We start from the raw sequence: 22,676 nt of genomic DNA on the forward strand, positions 1-22,676 counted from the left end.
GGCAAGGCTTACTAGGATGCGAGCCATCCCCTAGTCTTTGGTTTGCAAAAAGGACATGTCTGTTTCCATATATTTCCCAAGGTGATTCCCAATAGTCCCGAAGACCGATTCTACCCAGAAAAATGGAGGGAGCCCTAGCAAGCGGACTGAAACTGGCAGTTCGTCAACTCATTCCCTCTGCACATCAAACAATGGGTTCCATCATTTTATTAGAATATGGTACCTCTCGAATGCCCAATTCCTTCCCAAGATCCAATCCGTTTCTTCTTTTTTCTCGAGTTTTACAATAAACCATCCCTCTACTAGTGTTGAGACTTGAAAGACTGAATCTGGGGCCACCTTCCAATGGTGGGAAGCCCATTCCTGAATGTAGTTAGCAAAAAAAAAATTCCCTCTTGCCCTTCCAACCAGCGTTATATCCACGACTTCCATAGCTTCATCTATTGTTGCATCCATGCCAAGAACCAGATTTGCTACTGATCCTTTTCTCTTGATTATTTTGGGCTTTTTCCTCTTCTCTCCCACCTACGTCTATCGTTTCCCTTCCTCCCTACATTGTTTGGTCGCTTCCACATTTGTTGATGCTACATGGAGTGTTCGTGTACTCATTTCTTCCTGAGTAAACCTACTCCCTCCTTCTAGTCTACCTTCTACTTGTCCACCTTCACCCCTTCCCTTTGTCTCTGCGAGATTTGCTTCCTTCCCCTTCTTCAACCCCCCCTCCACAGCCTTCCCATCTCCCTCGAAACCCTCTATTAATTTCAGAATCCCCTCAAACCCAGACCCCAAGAACTGATTTTACTACTTTGCCTGACTGCGGCTGAGGGAATTTTGGAATTTTACTATCTAATCTAGACTCCAACATAGCTCTTCAACTTTACCTTTCTCCGCTCCCAGCTTAATTCCTAGGTTATATTTCTTGTTGCTTCTAAAACCGCAGTTAATCACTACATCTTCTAACCCTCTGGAATAGAAGAGGCTAAGGGGATGGCGGTTTTCAAAACTTAATTGAGGTTTTTTAGTTGCCGCTACTTCAGATTATTTCTAAACCTGTGTCTCCTAAATGAAGGAGAATTCTTTCTGGCTGTTCAGAAACGATAAACCTCGTCTGTGACCTCCAGACCCTAGACCGATAAGATGTCACCAGGTTTGGGGTCCAGATCAAAGGTGTCATTTGGGTTGACCATCCTCTTGCCAGTTGTGCCTTGATAACTGCTGGCTACACCTTGGTAACTGTTGAGCATGAAAATCGCCCTTCTCCAAGCTTTCACCATTTGTGTGCTACGGGCTGAGAGCAGCAACGCTGCTAAGCTTACTACTTAACCCCGTTTTCCTTCCAACCTCCATTTTCTTAAGCCACACATGGGTTTTGGTTTACTATTCTGGGGCTACTCTTATCTGTCGTCCGCATCCACCTGTCTCCTATAGCGAACCCAGTTCTGATGTCCTTTCCTGTGTTGTAGCCATCCGTCTTCCTCCCATATGCCTCCCTGTCACTGTCCCGGCCCTATGGCCTCCACCTGTACGGCCTTCCTACCCCTACACCTGCCATCTTCCTTGCTTCAAACCCTAACCTCGAAAAAAACTTAGGTGTTGTGTAATGCATAAAAAACTAATGGTCAAATAGAACGCTAACTTATGAATAAAAGAAATATATATTAAAATAAAACCAACTAATACTTTATAAACTCTTGTATGATACAATTCATTAAAAAAATAACAAGTATATGAGTTATTTATCGAGATAAATTATCATGCATCATCATTACTCTTACTCTGAAATTTGCTCAACATGTTCTCATTCTCATTATAACTTAATTGCTTCAAATACCTTACTCTGTATTTTTATTATTCCTCCTTCCCATATTCCTTATATTAACCATGATGATACAATGTCATTCATATTAAAAAATGATGTTCCTATCGTTCCAAAATCCATCTATTAAGTTTTTTTAAATGGTGCTTATATAAAACTTTGTTTACATTGGATATTCCCATGGGATCCCACTTAAACATCACTACCTTTTATTCTTAAGTAACAATATTTAACTGCAATTTCCTTAAAATTGGATTAAAATCCAATTTAATCTCATTCAAAAAATTGATATTTTTAAAGTACAAAAATGGGGTTTCTAAATTGCAAAATCTAGTTTTGAAACTACTAATATCAATTACAAAAATACACTTTTGGATTTATATTGGCACTTTTGGAATTGGGTTTTGCACCTTTTAATCTAATATTGGCATCTTTATCACTATATTTTGCACTTCCAAGAGTCTATATTGACACTTTTACATTCTATTTTTTTAATTTTCAACATGATATTTGTTGTTTAGGAATTTTATGTTGGATGTTTCGAATCTAATATTAACACTTTCTAAACTAGATTTTTTATTTTCAAAAAGAAAAAACCAATAGGTCTTTTATATTAATAACTATTTGTTCAAGTATGACCAAATTTTGTCCTAAAATTACACCACTGCTAGTGTCTTTTTGAAAGTACAATAGGTATCCCATTGTTTACATGTATGTAGGCTAAAGATAACATATTATATTATATAGTAACATATAAAAAAGAAACTACTATATCTCAACACATATTTTTCAGTATACCACAAAATGTCCACCTAGTTTACAACAACCATAGAAAGAAGAAAAAACCTCTATGTTGTTGATCTTCCCACTCCCTTGAAGACCGTCATCATAGTAAACAATATATAAAATCTTCCCATGGTAAAAAATTTTACCATCTTTTGATAAACCATCTATAATGTTTTTTTTTCTCTCTATAAATGACTAATTGCACCTCCCTTAACATATTAATCAATATCTTGATTATTTTCAACCAATTAATAATAAAAGGTGGTTCCATAGTAGTTGGATAAAAAGAAATCCAGTCAATCGTATTGTTCATTTCGTTAAAAATAGTTCTGTATGACTGATTTTTTCTGCTTTTCTTGGCGGAATGATCCATCACTCAATCAATAAATGCATTTGAATTGGCATATACCTCAAATGACTCAATAACCAACCATCTAGCACAGTGTAAAACACCCCATAGAGCAATGGTTTCCGGTCTAGTGTTGGTCCCCCTCCCATTGTTCCAACTAAAATTATAATAGTGACCCGACTTAATGACAATGACTACCCCACTACCACACATTTAATTTGAAGCTTCCCTATCAAAGAAACCAACAAACGATCTGCTCCAAATATTTTGTATCACTATATGTCTCATATTACCTTTAAATACCACCAACTAAATTTCATTGTAATAAGAAAAATATTCAATCGTGTAATCTTAATTTTATGTGGCTTATTATAGAAGGCATTCCAAAATTTCCAAATACCCCATAAAATATAGCTCAAAAGAATACAAAATTCATTATATTCCTTGCACCAGTCCATTAAACATGCTTCAATGGAAGAGGAATTCCAGTTTGAAAGTAAGTCCAGGATCTCCAATGCTCCAGTCCAAATAACAAACGCAAATGGACAATGTAAGAACAAGTGTGCCGCATCCTCCAAGCCAAGTTGGCATAAAACACATCTCCAATGAAACCACATTTACATGGATTTTCCCATGTAAGTATTTTATTATGTGAAATCAACCATCCAAAGAATTTAAGCTTTTATGGCATATTTCAATTCCAAATTTTACATAATCATTACCCAAACCCAATTCGATGATGCACAACAATGATATATCTATAAGAATCTGCTACAATAATTTGTCCCTATACCAATTTCTCATCCCATACAAAAAAAATTTACCAGTCGTTAATGAAATACTATCCAGTTTTATGCAGTTAATATATCAATCCCGACCTCCCACCAATACACCATAAACACCCAAGTCCTAAGCATCTATCAAGGAATGAAAAATAGTGAAAGACACTTGAAAAACCCTTAACTAGTAATTGTAGTTAAATCCCAAATTATGTATGTGTTGGATAAGACTGTCAAGAAGAATATGGTCACCAACAGGGTCAAGTCAAATCCCCACCTTATCATTCGATCCAAGCTCCCAGCAAATATTTCCCATCAACCATTGTTTAAATTTGATAAAATTTCTCCATATATATGAAAATGAACATGGAGATTTTGCTCCATCCTTGATCCAATCTCAGACTGACCTCTTATGAAGGTATTTATCCTTGATAATTTGTTTCCAAAATCCTACCCCATTTATTGCACACCAAAATATATTGACCAATAATGCCTATCCAAGCTACTCCATATTTAAGCCCCCCCATCCTCCATCCTCAAACTACCTAGAAAGCACATCTAACTTGACCATATGTAACTTGTTTATATCATAGGTACCTTCCCATATAAATTTTGATCTAAATGTATTGATCCTTCTGATGATTTTTAGGTAGAATATATAAGTGCATCCAATATATCGAAATACTCTACAACACAAATTGCACCAGTATCAACCTCCCCCTCAATGTCAACCATTTATGGTTCCATGATGAAAATCTATGCTCAAATTTCTTGATAAGCTAGCTCCAATATTTTATTCCAAGTTTATCTGGTTTCATCCAAAACCCATGATATTTGAAGCTACGATCTAAAGGGGCCACCTCCACTTCATATAATTTTGCAATCTCCATAATCCTAGCATGATGGGACAACTACACAATCATAAGTGATTTAGTTTTACTCATGATGAGTCCAATGGCATCACCAATGAACCAATAATAATATTAAGAGTGGACCATTCCCTAGTGGAAATTTTCTCTATAATGAGAACATCATTGACAAATATAAGGTATGTAATGGAAATGGACCCAGTAATCGAGAAATTGGAAAGGGAATCCATGGAGTTTTCCAAAGTGATTAACCTACTCATCCATTCAATTAACAACAGAAATAATAAAGGATAAAGTGAACAACCCTCCCTTAATCCCCTAAATTTGTTGAAAAAAATAGTGGGTATCCCATTTATAAGCACAAAAAAATTCACTGAAGTTGCACAAGCCATAATCCAATCAACATTCCTCAAGGAAAATCCAATTTTTTGAAATACCATCCTTAGGTAGTCCCAATCCACACAGTTGTATTCCTTGATTGAGTCAATATTCATAAGAATATCATATTTCTTTTAACTTTATAATATGCAAACACTCATGGCCTATTGCCACTGCATCAATAATCTGCCTATTTTTTAAGTACCCAAATTGTTCAGGTGCAATAAATTGGATAATGTACCCTTTAACTGGGAAGAAATGAGCTTATAAATCATCTTATAGATAATATTGCAAAGGATATAGGCCTAAAATCCATAAAATTAGTAGGCACAAAGACCTTCAAGATAAAAGTCATGAAAGTAGAATTTACAGCCCCACTGATCCAACTTGAGGATTAAGACTCCTATACTATCAAAAGTAGATCCTACCCCATGATGTCAAGAAAATGGAGAAATAGTTCCACTGACAACCCATCTAGGCCAGGAATTTTGTCCTTTAAAAGGATTTAATAGCATTCACCATTTCCTCATATGAAATCAAGTATTTTCATTGTCACCATCTTTAAACATAATAACATATGAATGCATGACCCAAAGTTGATTTTCGATATCCACCTCTTTCTTAGTGCCACATAGGTGTCCAAAATAATGAATCACCTCCCTTTGAAGGTCCTCCTATGATGTGATGACCCTACCCTTGCCATCCCTTAATTCAAAAATGGAATGATCTCTTTTCATTTTAGAAGCATACCTATGAAAAAATTTAGTATTTTTGTCACCCACTTCAATCCAAATGGTACAACTCTTGAGTTTTCATTCCTCCTCTTTCATATTTAAAATTAACTGCCTCTGATGCTCAAGTTCTAGGGAAAAGTCTTCCTGATCCACAAAAACGAAATCCAACCTAGATGGGTTAGATAATGCATGTAGTTTTTTAATAAATCTCCACCAATTATTTTATATTGTTCTAGTTTTTGTCTTTCTCCCATTCATGAACCATGCCCTTTAGGAAATTTAATTTTCTACACACCAATTCCATATAAGATGTCTAGATATAATAACCACCTAGTAACCAAGTAGATCAGACCAATTTTTCAAAATCATGATCTAATAACCACTAATGATTAAATGTAAATGGAGTACCAACCCAATCACACTCCCCTTTCCAATAGAGAATAATGGGATCATGATCTGAAATCCCAGCTGGAACAACTAATGAGCACAAAGTGCCTAGCCTTTCAACCAAATTTTCATGGACCAAGAAAGGGTCCAGCCTCTTCGCAATACCTTCCTACCCTAGCGTCCATTCCTCCATGTTAAAATGAGAGGAACCAACAATATGTCAACTAAAATATTTACTCCAAAGAGGTCCATAAAGTAGTTCCCCATAGGATCAAACTTGACTTTTTGCCCCCAAATCTCCCCAATAGCATGTAATTTTCAATCACATTAATCTATATTATTCATATCATCTTTGACATTGAATTATTGTTCTCTATAATTATTACGAAATTAATAAAACGTAATTATATATATAATTTATGTCTTTCTATTTCATATGATTCACAAACTATTATGAAAATGATACAATGGTTTAGATGCCTACCACTTGGGAAGCTAAGACCTCCTCAAAACCCAAAAGGCCACAATTTTGATGAACTGAAAGCCTAATTTTCAATAGATGACATAGTATAAACATAAACCTTAGACGTATAGTCTAGAGACTAGACTAGACCAAACTCATGCTTTCAAGACACAAAATTAATTACCAAAAGATGGAGATATTCCTATAGGAAAATTTCTAGAATCACCTCCTCTTGACTACATCCTCCTAACTTTTTCTTAGGATGTTCTACTGGTTGAGGTTTTTATGTTTGGGGATTTTTTAGGATGACAATAGGGTTTTCATGGGTTTTTCCCAAGCCTCAAGACCCCTCTAGTTCTTTTTACTTGTAAAACTTCCCTTTTAATTTCTAAACTAAAATACTAATACTGAGTACCCCTTCACAAGGGCTTCAAACTTCCCTTCAAATATACTCAGTTCATGTTTTAGGCCCATAATTGTTTGGTGTTATAGGGAAATTTATTGGGCCACCAAGATATTCATCACCTAGTACATTTATGTTATTTCAAAAAAAAAATATTTCAAAAAATTGTCTCATGTGTCCCTAAGTTCCCTAGGTTCTTCACCCATTCCTCCACCTAAGCTAGCACCACGTATGCTTCTATTACCTCAGCAACATATTATTTTATTATGTATTTATTTCATTGCCTTATGTAGGTTCTCTATAGCTTCATTTACACCCATGGGACAACCATAAAGGAACCTACTTTTGGCAAGAAGCATATCCTACTTAGACCTAGTTAGTTTACGTGATCTATAATTCTCCCTTTTCTCTTGAGATATAACTGAATAGATTTCCCCTTATTCTCCCATTTTTGCATCAAGGAGGTGCTATTGGATGTTAAATATAGGGTTTAGAATCCCTCCCCCGTTACCAACCATGCCAATATAGCAAGCATAGTTATGTCCCCTGCAATTCTAGTAACCTTTGAACCCTCTGAAAATAGTGTTAGTCACTACCAATAATGTCTAGTTCTCCATAGAGGGCCTCACTATGGCCTTGCCCCACAACAAAAGCTCTAAAATAACAACCACTTCCTTCTTATAAACCCACAACCTTACTTCCATAATATTAATTGATTGGGTATCATTATTTGTACTTTACAAATGATATGGTATAGAGGAGCATGTACCATGCCCTATCTAATCCCTTATCCACTACCTATTACCACAAAGATTCGAAATCCTCCTCTCATGCTAGTCATAAAGGTATTGTACCTTGTTAAATGAATTGGTAGGTGTAGTTTTACCACTCCTAACATTCCTTAATGATCTTAGCATGGTGACACCTAGAACCTTCACCATCGAGCACCACCCTTCAACTATAACCAAGAACCTATACCATGTGACATGAGTTATCCCCCTCACATAGCCCTCAGATAATCACTCCATGTATGGATTCCAAATATAAGTTCTAAATTTTGAGACAATTTAGATTTAGTGTAGTGGGGCACACTTGGAGATGTCCAAACCTGGGGAAGAGGTTCTTGAAGGATCCATTTGTTGGCTAGTATTTTTTCCAAATAATTTCTTTTTCTTATTATGTGGGATGGGACTAGCTCTTGATTTTTTTAAATCATACCAACCACCTTACAGAATTCAAAACCTAAGCACTAGTTAGTAGATATATTGTTAGGGATAGACCCATAAACAATTCTTTCCAAGGCTTCAATCAACATGCAATATTCTCTTTCTATCATCACATTATAAAAATCATATTGGTTTACCTTTTGTAGTCATAATGTGAGGCATGCTAACTTTGTGCCGGTATGGGAATTATAACCTAATATTTAGCAAACTATACTTGAATTTAACCTTCACAAATTCTAAAAGACCCTACCACTCTTGACATACCATGGTTACCTATTAAGGTTCCATAGAAATTAAAATTGAACTGATGAGGTAATGAAGGAGATCAATCATCAAGGATGGGGTCCTCATTTCCTCCTTAATAATGATTAATATTTTAGTGCATATTTGTAAATGCCAATTATCAAAGATAATATATTCTACACCTAATGGTTCCCATGATTCTTATGGCGACGATTCACATTTATGAAATCCATAATATTCTTGAGGATTTGATCCTCAGATGAGCTTAGAGGGAGTGAATAATATTTAAACATTCATATTTTTCACTTCTTCCAAACATTCTAGAGTAGGAATTCAAGTCATGAATTCCAAACCACATTTAAGATGTTTAGAAAAGGGTTTAATCTCCATCTCCTAGCATGGCCATGTTATCTCCCGTTTTGTGGTCTAATTATCTAAATACCTCTACTCCCTTATCCCATGATTATTAAATTTCATTTCATTCATCAAATAGGTAGATGTGTGTCCCCCTATTCTCTATATATTGGACACATAAATGTTCTTAAGAATCCCCTCCAAACAATTTTGTTGCATGTTAATGTTTTTCTATTCGCCAACAACAACAAGAACATGGTTATTTTGGTCACAAATCCACATTCCACACCTTGGATCAATGAGTAAATTTCATTTTCCCAATATATTGTTAGTTTGTATTCCTCTTTAGCTCGAAATTTTTCATCTCCTTTCCATCCCCATCTAGGTATTTCATCCTATTCATTGCACCAAAATACCATAGAGTGGACCCTAGCTTGCATTGCCTCGTCATTCCCTCCCAATTCAAGGGTTGTCATATATAGAAAATGTTAAGAAAAATAATTACATTATTTAGCAAACTAGTTTCATGTTTTTTAATAATAGATATCCTGTCACCTGCACAATTATGTTGTAGCAAACAAGGCCATAGTCAATCTAACAATTATGTATCATTCACATTGTCATATTATAGACTTTAGTACCTACATAATTATTCCTTCATCATTACAAATATGTTTTTCTTTCAAATTGTCTACAATTGTCATATTATAGACTTTAGTACCTGCATAATTATTCCTTCATCATTACAAATATGTTTTTCTTTCAAATTGTCTACAATCACTATGTCTATACAACCTGAAATACCCTTCAATATCTATCAAATTTTACTAAATGTTTTGAGATATACGTATGGATTACCAACACCAACATAACTCTTTCATTATATGGTTTTACAATCATATTATATTAGTATAACTTTTATTTACTTCATTTTCAATATAGTTTTGACCAATAAAAATGATAAAATCATATTCACTTTTCTATATTTTTTGGCATAGATATCCATGAGCCGACCTCAAAAATAATAAATTAATTTTCAAATAATTGTCTAAACCCTCTTCATACCCAACAAATCTTTGTACAGGTATAAATGTATGGATTTCCTAGAAATACCTTTTCCTTTTAAGGGATTTAATATAAATTTCATATAACAAGAATCCATTCATATTAAATATAATATTGTTTATTTAATGATTTTGTATTTGCAGGCAAAACCTTTAACGCATAATCTTCATAGATTGTAAAAGCATTAAGTATAGTTATTATAAATATGATATTTTATTTTTCAACAAGCACCCCTAAATATCCTTCATTTTCATTTTTTTGTTGCCAATAACAAATTAGTAAGTTAGATATATTTATCCTTAAAATACACCATTCTTTTATATCTCTTTCTTATTCACTAAACATCCCAGTTAGTAAGTTAGATATATTTATCATTAGAATACACCATTGTTTTATATCTCTTTCTTATCCACTAAATATCCTTCATTTCCATTTTTTTTTATTCCCATAACCAATTAGTAAGTTAGATATATTTATCATTAAAATACACCATTGTTTTATATCACTTTCTTGTGAAAATTTGAATGTCCAACTTGATTGCAATTTAAAACAATTCTCCTCATTATTAGTCCCTTTGTCCTGGCATGGGATTATAGTAATCAGAAACATGTTGTTTAGTATTATTTGAATTGATTCTTAGTCGGGCTCATAAACTATAAACAAAGTACCATAAACTATAAACAAAGTAAGTATATTGGTTTATCATGTTATTTTAGTTTATCATGTTATTTGGCCTCTTCCCGAGGAAGAAAGCTAATCCAAAGCTAAGAGAATAGGGGTAATCTGAAGCTAAGAGAATATGTTATAACTTTTTTGCTTGTTTGATATTTTCAAACTCTTAAAATACTACCTAAACTAATGTTGGCATTAGTCTAGGGCATTAAATGTTAGCTCAGCTTAGGGTCACGAACATGCTTGTATATAAATTGGCTACACCACATGGTGGTTGCATCTGCTATAGTCGTATTTCCACTATCTATGGGTGCATGTGTGGTGGTGTGGCCAGGCAGGTTAAGGTGGGTTGGACATCTCACATCTTGAAGACCGACCTTAGTGAACTAGACACTAAAATCTGGTAACTACTCCCTTCTGTCGAGCAGCCTAGGGAGCTTGCCTTTGCTGGCCATGAGGTTACCACCTCTCCCTTGGGTGTGAGCTTGCCTCTGTTGGCCACAATTCCTCGGGGGTTCTTGTTGTGCAGGCCTCTGACCCTGCTGTTTCTATTGTCTTTGTTGCTGGTGAGGCTGTCTCTATTGTTGTTGATGTTGCCTTTGTTGCGGTTGCGCTGGTGGTTGTCTAGATGAGGAGCTTGTCTAGATGAGGAGCTGATGTTGCCTTTGCTGCGGTTGTGCCAGTGGTTGTCTACAAATAGGTATTATGTATTAGCAAGTTACATCTGAGGTATTTATGGCATAATAACAAATTACCCCTTTTCATATATGCTCAGGGATGTGAACTTGGAGAGAGAGAAATAGTAGGTAGTCGGTGGTCAGGTATTATGTATTAGCAAGTTACATCTGAGGTATTTATGGCATAATAACAAATTACCCCTTTTCATATATGCTCACGGATGTGAACTTGGAGAGAGAGAGAGAAATAGTAGGTAGTGGGTGGTCAGGTATTATGTATTAGCTAGTTACATCTGAGGTATTTATGGCATAATAACAAATTACCCCTTTTCATATATGCTCAGGGATGTGAACTTGGAGAGAGAGAAATAGTAGGTAGTCGGTGGTCATCTTAGGGATGTGAGCTTGGAGCCAGAGAAACAATAAAAGATTGGTCATATTAGTGTTTTCTAGGTAACATATGGGTAAAATTGCAAAACAACCCAAAAGTCAATCATCAGAGCTTGGAGCCAGAGAAACAATAAAAGATTTAGTATTTTCTAAGTAACATATTGGTAAAATTGCAAAACAACCCAAAAATCAATCATCACAGAGTATGCAATACTTAATGATGTTTTTATTTTGCAATCATCTCTTTGAAAAATTCTCTGCTGAAGCAATATACTTAATGCTGTTATTGACACTCAAAGGAGGATAAAGTGCATAGTGTACCTGCCTGCCTAGAAACTAACGTTGAGAGGATGACTTTGGAATGGCCATACTCCAGAAGAAGGCAACCAACACTGAGAGGATGACTTCGGAACGACCATACTCCAGAAGGCACAGAGACGAGAAATTCAGGGTGGTAAGAAGTAGAGTCGGTCTGATACCTTCCCTTGATCTATCTTCAGGATGAGCCGACTTGAAATTTTGGCCACCTACCGCACTGTCTCTGATCTGTATGTCTGAACAAGTTTGCCTACTGACCTCACCCCTTCAGTCGGCTCCTCTGTGCTTCAGCTTACCTGCAATATGAAGCTCCTTCGCATGGATTTATTCGCATAATTCTATTCCCTAAAGTACGGTTGCGGATTAACGAGATGCCACCTTCACCACCAGCCTCAACACAGCAGCCTTAGCAATGGATCCTGGGGTGGTAGTGTTCTGAACTCAGGTCGCACTCACTGCTGCTCAGGGTATCTTTTTCAAGACACATCTGTGGCAGTGTTCTCAGTTCCTTCTCAAAATAGATGTGTGCCAGGAATCCATTTTTAGTTCTTTGTCAAGAGACGTGTGGCAAGAATCCGTCAGTTCTCAGTCATGACAGATGTGTGGCAGGAATCCATCCTCAGTTCTTTCTCAAGACACGTATGGCAAGAATCCATCAGCTTTTAGTTCTTTGTGAAGACAAGTGTGGCGGGAATTAAAGCCAGTTTTTGGTTGCAATAAAGTGTGTTTCAACATTGTTAAGGTATATCCGCTATTGAGCATTGAAAATTGAAATGAGGGAGGGATTAAGTGAGGCAAGTTTACGCATTATAAATAATGTATAGTTATTTTCAATATTATGCTCACATAAAATGGTTATCCTCGACGCTTTAATTATCAAGTTCAAAAATCTTCCAACTAAGCGTTATGAACTATTTACTATATTATTTTCACATCTTCTCTTCTATTTGCATCTCTGCACACTGAGGGCTAAATACCTTTCAGGTAAAATAATGTTATTATTTATTATCTCTCATAACTTGATATGCCTTAGACTAAACAACATTAAATAGCGTTCTTTCATAGGAAACAAGCGACCAGCACAAGCGATATATTTGTAACTGTACTCTCTGTTGTTTTCTACTAATATTATTTTTTAGCGCTATTTCAATTTCACTTAATCTTTGCTATATTGGCTGTTAGCTCAACTTAAATGTGTTAATTTCATTATTATCTGGATCTTCTGCTGGGGTTGTTTCTTCCTTGCGCAGCAACCCTGCGGAATCAATATCTATTGAAAGGCTTCTGTTGTTGGTTGTTGATGAAAGGAAAAACGCAGAAGAAGGTTCTGGAACATGCAACAATTGAACACGACTTGCCAATCGTTACTTGTTTCGTCGCTGGTCCAAGCAGATTAGGTTTCCGGCATGTGACTTGTTCGGGGTTGTGACTAGTCAAAGCAAGCAAGGACTAGCTGCCATGCAGCCTCTCCTGTTGTATTATGAATTTGAGTGTTTTTAACATAAATTATTCAAAAATAAACACAGCATTGCTTTTATATTTCTATTTAAACCATCAATTGTCAAATGACTTTTAAATGGAACTCACGCCATAAACAACACTTCATTTTTTTCTTGGTATCTATCTGTATACTCCTTGCATAAATACATCTTTCAATAATTTACATGTAATACTTAACCAATATAAACTTACATGGGTGAATGTTACTAAGTATAAATACGTTTTTGGCTAAATAAATAAAAGCATTTCATCCTTCCACCATTTCAATTTAATCATGATTTTTTCCCGTATAATATAAATACTCCAGTCATAGAGTTATGTCAAAATTCTCCCATGTAACATTAATTATATTGGGACTAAAAAGTCATGTAACATTAATTATATTGGGACTAAAAAGTCATGAAAGGTAATAGTCATGAAGAAATTTAGGCTAATTGTAGTCTGATATTTTTCTAATAAACGCTCAAACTCCAAATAACTATCCCTCTACTCCCAATACTAGTAATTTATTTTGAGTTGATGTTTCTACCTCCAAAAACTGTAACACGATTTCTAAATCATTAGATTAAGAATTTAATCATTATGAATATGTAATTAAAGTGTCACTTGGGATAACAAAATTAAAAATAAAATAGCAATATATGTAAATCATTATTTTTTTTAATAATGAAATGATCCAACCAATATATAATTAATGTAAATAATATATTTACTTCAATTATATGATATAAATGATATGATGCTAGAAGTTTATTACATATTTATTTGCAATTTATGGAAAAAAGGTTTTGGTATTTTATTTTGGATAATCTTATTGGTATGCTACTAGAATCTAATTATTAATTTATTTTCTAATTGAATATATCTCAGGTAGACCTTTCACATACTTCTTCTCATTTTGAGGATGATACTTGAAATAAATTGGAAAATTGTAGGTTTCACAACTTAACCTAATAGGGACATTGAGTGAGGCCCAATAAGATCCACAAAAGGTAGCTAGCATGGAGACTTACCTTAACACCTCTTACATATAATTTACAATGCTCAACCACTTGAGCTAACCCACCGAGCTAGAGTTCAACTATCGTATTATTCTTATTTTTATAGGAGACATTATGAGGCTTCTCCATAATGCAATTGCTTGATCTCCCTCCAAAAAAATCAATTCCAGTTTTTTCTCAATAAATATCTCCAAATTCTTCTAAGAGTGTTTTCAAGTTTTTTATCATTTTACCTTCATTATTTCTAAAATACTTATAGAGAAACTGAAATAATTTAATATTTTTCTCAATATTTTTTCTTTGTTTCAAGAAATTTCTTAAACAATTGATCATATTCCATTTGGATTGCACTAACATATACTTCCAAGAACTATAATGCATGAGATTGTGGATGACTCAATTTTGAGTTACAATTATATTTGTTATCTTTGTCAAGACATTCTAAGATACTCATTTTCCATTGTGGGATATTTTTAACTAAATAAAAGGTCTCCTAATTCTATTATCTATAGGTTTTAATCCTGTGCAGAAATTACTTGCATACGAATTCTAAAAACAAAAAATAAACAATGGTAAGAATATAAAACATAAAACAAATATACACAGAGATTTTCCCCTGGATCCCAAAACCGGGACTACCATATTGATTTTTCATTATTATGTTTCTTTAAATGTTACAAGACATATGTATACACGTCGAAACATTCATAAGCCCCAATCCATTAACCCTAGATTAGAACATAACCATAGCTCCCTTGAGGAATCTACAAAATACCATGGGCAGAAAACCACCATGCCTAAAACCATGTGCAAAACCCATGCACAAAACCATAGGTAGGTTCGCCCATCTAATATAGGGTCCAAAATGAATTCCCTAGGGCGTTGCCTCGAATCCTATACAGGGGGCTACCACCCCGCTGAAACCCCCCGACAAGGGGGGTTGCGCCACCCTTGTGACCCCCCTGTTGCGTCCCGCGCAACGAACACAGGGGGATTTTGCCTGGCATGTACGACTTAGTCATGGAAATATTATAACACACAACCAACATTCGCCTATTTTTTGTCTTCTTTTCCACACAGGGGGTCATAAGAGAGCTTAGTCATTGTTCCAACCTTACAATGCCCATTGTTTCTCTACAGCAAGTAAACTTCTCAATGCTCACAAACTTCGTCAATGCATCTGTGATGAGCGCCAGTATTGCAGCAAGGATGCTACAACTCCTGGGCTACCAGCTTTACTTATCAACCCGGGGTTCATACAAACTTGGAGGTGGCAGTGTTGTATGCATAAGTAAAAGTGATGGTTCTGCCTGTTGTCACTGTTCAACTAGCGAGATACCACTGGGGTTCCAAGCCAGACTTCTATAGAGTTAGAAGAGGCTTGATTCTTTGATGGAAGAAGGGGAAAATCTACTCGAAGAGAGTTACTCTACTGCAATAATGGAAAAAAATCAACATGAAATGCTAAACCACACCATACCCTAATTAACCATTTAAAAAACTATGCTATGCAGAATTTCTCAATCAAAACTAAACAAACGCTACTATCTAAGTTGCAGAAGTAAAAAGGATCAAACAATACTAATGTGAAAGCAAAGAAACTAAACTAAATCTATTTTCAATTTTTTGGGTTTTTTCAGCAAAATCAAGTATGCAAACTAATTGTTCTTGTGGATGCGACAACTGGATGGAAGGTGTTTGAGGATGGCTAGAAGTTTTATGAAGTGATTGGATGGGGTGGAGGGGTCTTAGGAGGCTTTTTGTGACTTCCTAGAAGTTTCCCATCAATTTGGCCTCAAAAAAGGTCGTTTTAGAAAACCTACAGGATGTACTAGAAACCTACAGGATGATCCTGTAAGAATTACAAGAAACCTACAGGATACATCCGAGAGCTAACTGTGAGGTGTTGGAGGTGTTGGGAAGCTTGGGAAAGGTGTGTGATGGGTGGAATGGAGTGTTAAAAGGTGTAGGAACACTCAGGAGTCAATATCCAAGATAAGAGATAGCTAGATTCACTCAATGTATCTAGGGGAATTTCAATGAAAATTGATGAAAAACTAGTGAGGGTGATGGTGAAATAAGGGATGGCGAAGGTGGATGAAGTGGAAGGTGGATGCTAGTGATGCAGGATTGGTCTCCTCCTAAAGTACCTACTCCTATTAAAACATGTGTGTCTTCCAAGAACTATGCAACAAGATACATTTTCATAAACTAGAAAAGCATGAATCAATTGCCTATATTATGCATGAAGAAAGTTGTTGAAGGGAATGAAAGAATGAGTGATATCTTATTGAAAAAATGGAGATGGAAGAAGATGATAATGAAATCTGCCTTACAACATGAACCAAATACTGAATCAAAGATAACAAACTCCAAAGCTCGTACAAGAACTAGAAATTTGTGTTTTTGGGGCTACTAAAGGGTCCCTTCCTCAAGTCATGGTCCCAGAGGAAGGAAGTGAGGTCGAGACACCTGCTGACAACCTTGTCGTGATCCTTTTTCTCCATTCTAACCTGCTACTTGAAATAAGGCACAAATGGAAGCAAAATATCACACAACCAATCTAATCTACACCTTTGTAATGGAAATGCATCTACTAAGCAAATGAACAATTAAGCTATGAATCTACACTAGTATACATGTATAATAAAGAGGAGACTTGGCTGCTAGGGTTGGGCCCTAACCCAAGAGCTCCAGCCCTCTGATTTAACTCAGTGTTGGCTCAAAACAAAACTCATTCTTATTACCAAAACAACAAATTACATCCAAAAACCTGTCACAACTCTTGCAGCTTGAAAATAGAGTAGAGTTTTACAATAAAAATATGAATCCTACTTAGGTCCTAGGCCTCTCTACTTATACATATGAAGTCTCCAATGACTTCCTTAAAATTAGGGAGGCTTGGCTCCCAAACTTGAGATAAACTGGTGCTTTGTCTTTCACTTGCTCGGCTACCTTCTAGTCCTCATGATTTGGCTGTTTGCACTCCAAGCTGATGGAGGAATATTCAAATGGAGGGGTAGTAAATGAGGAGGATTTACCTCCTATAATCCCTCTCCCTTGATTCATTCGACTTTTGATCCTGGTTTTTGCCAAAATTCCTTGCTTTTCTCCTTTAATCCTGCATTAAATGCACATTAGACCACAAAGAAAAATATCCAACTCCAACTCATCTCATAAATAAAATATAATCAAAAGTGTGCAATAAGTTATGAGAATAGTTCATTTGACTAAGCTAGGAGGTGAATTAAGGCCCATATAATTACCCAATGATGAGGCTCATCATCACCCCACTACTAAAAGTGTTGCTCATCCTTTGAGCAACTTAGTCAATATCCATATCCTTCATGGCTCTCGTAACCTCTTTGACATCCCATGCCTCTGTTGTGGTCTCCTCTTCTTGTTCATAGAAGCTTGATTGTAACACTTTGAATGTTGTCCTCTTTGCTGCAAAGTGACCTCCACAATGCCCATCATGACAAGTCAGAAGGATTTCAAAGACTTCCTCTTCCCTCACACACCTTCTCAATATTTGATCTGGGCCAAGTTTGAAATGATTGCCCCCAATCCAAGTGAAGGGGACGCTTTTATTGACTATCTTGCTCTTTTCTTTGGAGGAAAAGTTTGGTGGGAATTGAGATGATACCAAATAGTTTTCTATATCAGCAAACCATGGAGAGAGAACTGAAATAGAAAATAAGTGCTCATGCGGTAATTGGTCATCGACCATTCCTTCTTCACTTGTAGGAAAATTTACCCTAGATAAAAAGTTTGTAACAACATTTTCCTTACTAGACTTATCAACAATGGTTAGATAAAACTTCTATAATAAAAGTAACCATCTTATAATTCAAGCATTCACATTTGGTTTGTTCATTAAATATTTGATTGCAGCATGGTTAGTATGCACAGATGTTTGATAGCCTATAATGTAATGCCTGAATTTGTTTAATGAATGCACAACAGCCAGAAGTTCCTTTTTGGTCACTGTATAATTTAGTTCAGCGTTTGATAAGTTCTTACTGATAAAATAGATAGCATAAGGCAATTTTTCATCTATCTGACCTAAGGCTACTCCTATGGCTTTGTGTGAAGCATTAGCATGAATATGAAAGGGGAGGGCCCAATTTGGGTCTCGGAGAATTGGTGGAGTGGTTAAATTATCCTTTAGGATGTCTAAGGCCTCTTGACATCCTTTTGACCATATAAACTCAAAATCTTTGGCCAACAAACCAAATAAAGGAGAGGCCAACCTGTTGAAGTTCTTTATGAACCTTCGGTAGTATCCAACTAACCCTAGGAAACTTTTGACATCTCTCTTCTTTTGAGGAGGTGGGACCCTTTGGATGCTAGCTATTTTGTTTGGGTCCACCTACAGTGCTTGCTAAGATATTGAATGACCTAGCACGGTCCCTGCAGTCATTAAGAATTCACATTTTTTAGGACTGAGAGACAGGTTCATTTCAATGCACTTGTGTAGTACTTTCCGTAGGTTAGACATTACTTCTTGAAAATCATAGCCATAAGGTGTAAAATCATCCATATAAATCTCCACCGCATCATGGACTAATTCAGCGAAAATACTCAAGATTTCTCTCTGGAAAGTAGCAGGAGCATTGCATAGGCCAAAAGGAAGGACCCTATAGGCAAAAGTACCCCAAGGACAAGTGAATTTGGTCTTATCTTGGTCTTTTGGGAAGATCGGGATTTGGTTGTACCCACTAAATCCATCTAGGAAAGAGAAAAGCCTTTTCCCTGCCAGGCCATCTAGCACTTGGTCAATGAAGGGTAGAGGAATATGATCCTTCTTTGTGGCTTTGTTCAACTCCCTATAATCAACACAAATCCTCCACTTACCATTTTTCTTGGGAACTAACACCAAAGGAGAGGCACACTCACGGTCAGAGATAGGGTAAATGAATCTTGCATCTACCAGTTTTTGCATTTCTTCTTTGACTATAACTTTAAGAGCTGGATTCATCCTCCTTTGTGGTTGTTGGACTAGCTTGCAACCTTCTTTGATGTATATGTGGTGAGTACACACCGAGGGGTGCACTCCCTTCATTTCCTTGTAACTCCAAGTGAATGCTTCTATATTTTCCTTTAACATGTTGCATAGCTTCTCCTCTTTGAGAGCAGAAAAATATGGATTGATTCTCAAGGTTCTCTCTGGTCCAAATTCTATGGTTTTGACATGAAGTGGGTTGGAATCGGCCAAGCATAAGTCAATTGGATGATTGTTCTAGGTTTCCTTTACTGCTTCTTCTAATGGCAATGAACTAAAAGTTGGACTTTGGATCAGGTGTTCAATCAAGTCATCCTCATCTTGTTGTCCTCCTCTCATGGTTGCTTCCAAAGCATAAAGTTGGGTGGAATAAACTTCATCTTCTTCCTCCTCCTCCAACCATAAAGGTAAATCATGCTCTAGAGAAGGTTGAGCAGGAGCGTATAAGATTAATTGCTTGTACATATGCCCATTATTGATGGTCATATTCCCAGCTCTGCCGCTAATGTAAGCATCAGTTGTGGCAAACCACGGCCTCCCAAGGTTGAGAGGATGACCAGTAAGCTTAGCCTTAGGCTGGACAACTAGGAAATCTACAGGGTACTCCTAGGTGTCAATGGAGACCATCACATCCTCCACAATTCCCTCAGGGGTTATTATGGAACGGTCGGAAAGTTGCAGGACTGTTGTGGTCTTCCTCAATGACCCTTGGAGGTTGAGATTGAGCATGGTATCCTTGGTGGTCACATTAATGGAATCCCCAAGATAGATCAGAGTGTGTGGGACAATTGTGCCATTGATGTGCACATCTACTACAGGGCTTTCAAAGTCCAAATATTTTGGACATATTACCTACCCTAGCATTAAGTCAGGCAACTGCCCAATGACATTAATGGTAGGGGCATCTCTTTTTCACCTCCCTGGATGCTTGAAAAATTTCTCCTTAATCAACTTATTGTAAATGGGAACATATTTTATTGCCTGGAGAAGGGGGATCTTTACACATAGATTTTTCAATACTCTGAGAAGTTCAGTCTCTTCTGGGGTAGGCTAGAGTGGTTGGGCTAATATCTCAAGAAAGGAAGGATTTACTTTAAGATTGCTTTACTCTCTTTCTTCCTCAACCTCCCTAGGTGGAGGGGGAGTTTGGTTATCTGGGAGAACTCTCCCAGATCTCAGGTTAATCTCCTGTATTTCCACAACATAAGTTGGATATGATGTCTCTCCACTGTATACTTGTTGAGCCTGCCTATTGTTCAGGTTCAGATTTGGCTGGGCAGACATCTGGGGTTTCTTGGGTGCAGAAGAGTGTAGGAGCTACGGTTGGGCAGGTGGTGGAGGCAATAGAGCTGGAGCATTGTTGCATTTTGGCCTCCACCCCTGGATTTGTGTATTCCACTCAAGTTTTGGCAAAGCCTAAGGTTGAAATGACGGCTAGTTGGCTAGGAATGATACTGAGATGCATAGGACCAAGGAGGCGGTGTAGACCAGGAAGGATGAGCAAGGGGTTCCCAAGAAGGTATACCTATCGTTTGGTTGGGGTTGTAATATAAATGGGATGACCCTTGCATTCCCTCCTGGTATGGTCTAGGCCCATGAGGTCTCCTTTGGTTAATGTAGGCTCAAAGCTGCTCAGTGACCCCTTGAACTCCTTGATATATAGGTTTGAGTTCGAGTAAAGAAGGGCACTTGTTTGTGGAGTGGTTTTCTTCACAGACCGAGAAAATTTCAATATAGTTCAATGGACATTAATTCCTAGGATGCCTCCTAGTGCATCTAGGACAAAAGATGGCCAAGGCTCTCTCTTCTTACTCCTGCTTCCTTTTAATGTGCATGGTGTCCATTTGCAAGGCAAGGGTTTGCAACATCTCACTTTTGAAATCTTGCAATATGTTTCCAATTTCACCCTTGATGGATGAGTTGGAAGATGATGTACTAGCCATAGGTTGACTACCCGTACCATTTTTCCTGGCCTCCCTACAATGGTTTCTAAAGACAGTCTTGATATCCTCATAGGGTAATTGGTAGATGTCTCCTCCTGCTAACAAATTTAAGGTATCTAGAAGATCTTCTCTTACTCCCCGAAGTAGGACCAACTTTAGTGATTCAGGGTCAAGTGTGCACCTTGCTCTTTTGTAACTGAGCTGGAATCTTTCTTCGTAGTCTTCTAAGGATTCGTCATGGCCTATGATCATCTTTAGTATCCTTTGACCGACAGTAGTCCTAATATTTGTTATTAAAGGCCTGCTGCATCTAAGCCCAAGTTGTGATGCTATCTCCAGGTAAACCCATGAACCAGCACAATGATGCATCCTTGAGGGTAGATGGAAATAGTTTTAACTTTTTATCATCATTTGTATAGTCATTGGTTCAGCATATAACAACAAACTCAAACAAGAAAGTGTTGGGGTCCTCTGTGGTTAGGCCATGGAAATGAGGTAGCGCAGAGGGCTTTATATTTTTCATCCTAGTGTCCCCATTGGTTTCCTTGATGGGGAAGGCACCCTCAACTCTCTCTCTCTATTCCCTCTATCATTCCGCTTTTCAACCATTGGTTCAATAGGAATGGATTCCTCTTCTTCTTCTTCCCCTATAGGTTCTTCAAATATGTTAGGTTTCTCACCTAAGGTTTGCTCAAGTTCACAGCCATTGAAGAAGAGAGAAGGTTGGTTGTTGGATGCAATGGGGGTATTTGGCAGAAATTTCCCTAAGTTGTCACTATTCCTATTAGGCATGAAAGGAATTTTTTTGGGTTGGTTTTGTATTCTTTTTAAAACTTGGAAAGTATTTGCAGAATTGAAATCGCTGATTGAATGAAAATTAGTGACATAATGAAAAAGCTACTTGCTGAATTGAAATCCTACTTGCATAATGGAAAGTAAAGCAAAAAATGAAAAATGAAAGAAAGGAAACAACTAGATTACTTTTGCAAAAATAAACTATGGTAGGATATTGAAGACAAGCAATGGAAGAAAATAAAGCAGTAATCAAATTCTACTCAGACATCTCCCTGGAAACGGTGCCAAAAAGTGATGAGCACCAGTATTGCAGCAAGAATGTTGCAACTCTTGGGCTGCCAACTTTACTTATCAGCCCGGGGTTCGTATGAACTTGGAGGTGACAGTTCTGTATGCACAAGTAAAAGTGATGGTTCTGCCTATTGTCACTGTTCAGCTGGAAAGAGACCACTGTGGTTCCAAGCCAGACTTCTATAGAGTCAGAAGAAGCTTGATTCTTTGATGGAAGAATCAGTAAATCTAC

General features: G+C 36.7%; 1 long non-coding RNA gene across 4 annotated transcripts in view; it reads right to left on the bottom strand.

Moving 5' to 3' along the window:
• LOC149180577 (uncharacterized) overlaps positions 1-12,417 on the bottom strand; it is a 350,426-nt gene extending 338,009 nt beyond the window's left edge. For 2 of the 4 annotated variants that reach the window (XR_016256951.1, XR_016256953.1), the window contains exon 1: positions 11,917-12,417. This is a non-coding gene — a long non-coding RNA (uncharacterized LOC149180577). Of the gene's footprint in view, positions 1-11,912 lie in introns of all 4 variants that reach the window. The other 2 variants (XR_016256950.1, XR_016256952.1) reach the window with 1 other exon arrangement.
• Positions 12,418-22,676: the final 10,259 nt, after the last annotated feature.

Source organism: Pinus tabuliformis, chromosome 3_2 (genome assembly GCF_031772625.1).
Source record: "Pinus tabuliformis cultivar Carrire ecotype Pingquan chromosome 3_2, CPIR1, whole genome shotgun sequence".
Taxonomy (NCBI): domain Eukaryota; kingdom Viridiplantae; phylum Streptophyta; class Pinopsida; order Pinales; family Pinaceae; genus Pinus; species Pinus tabuliformis.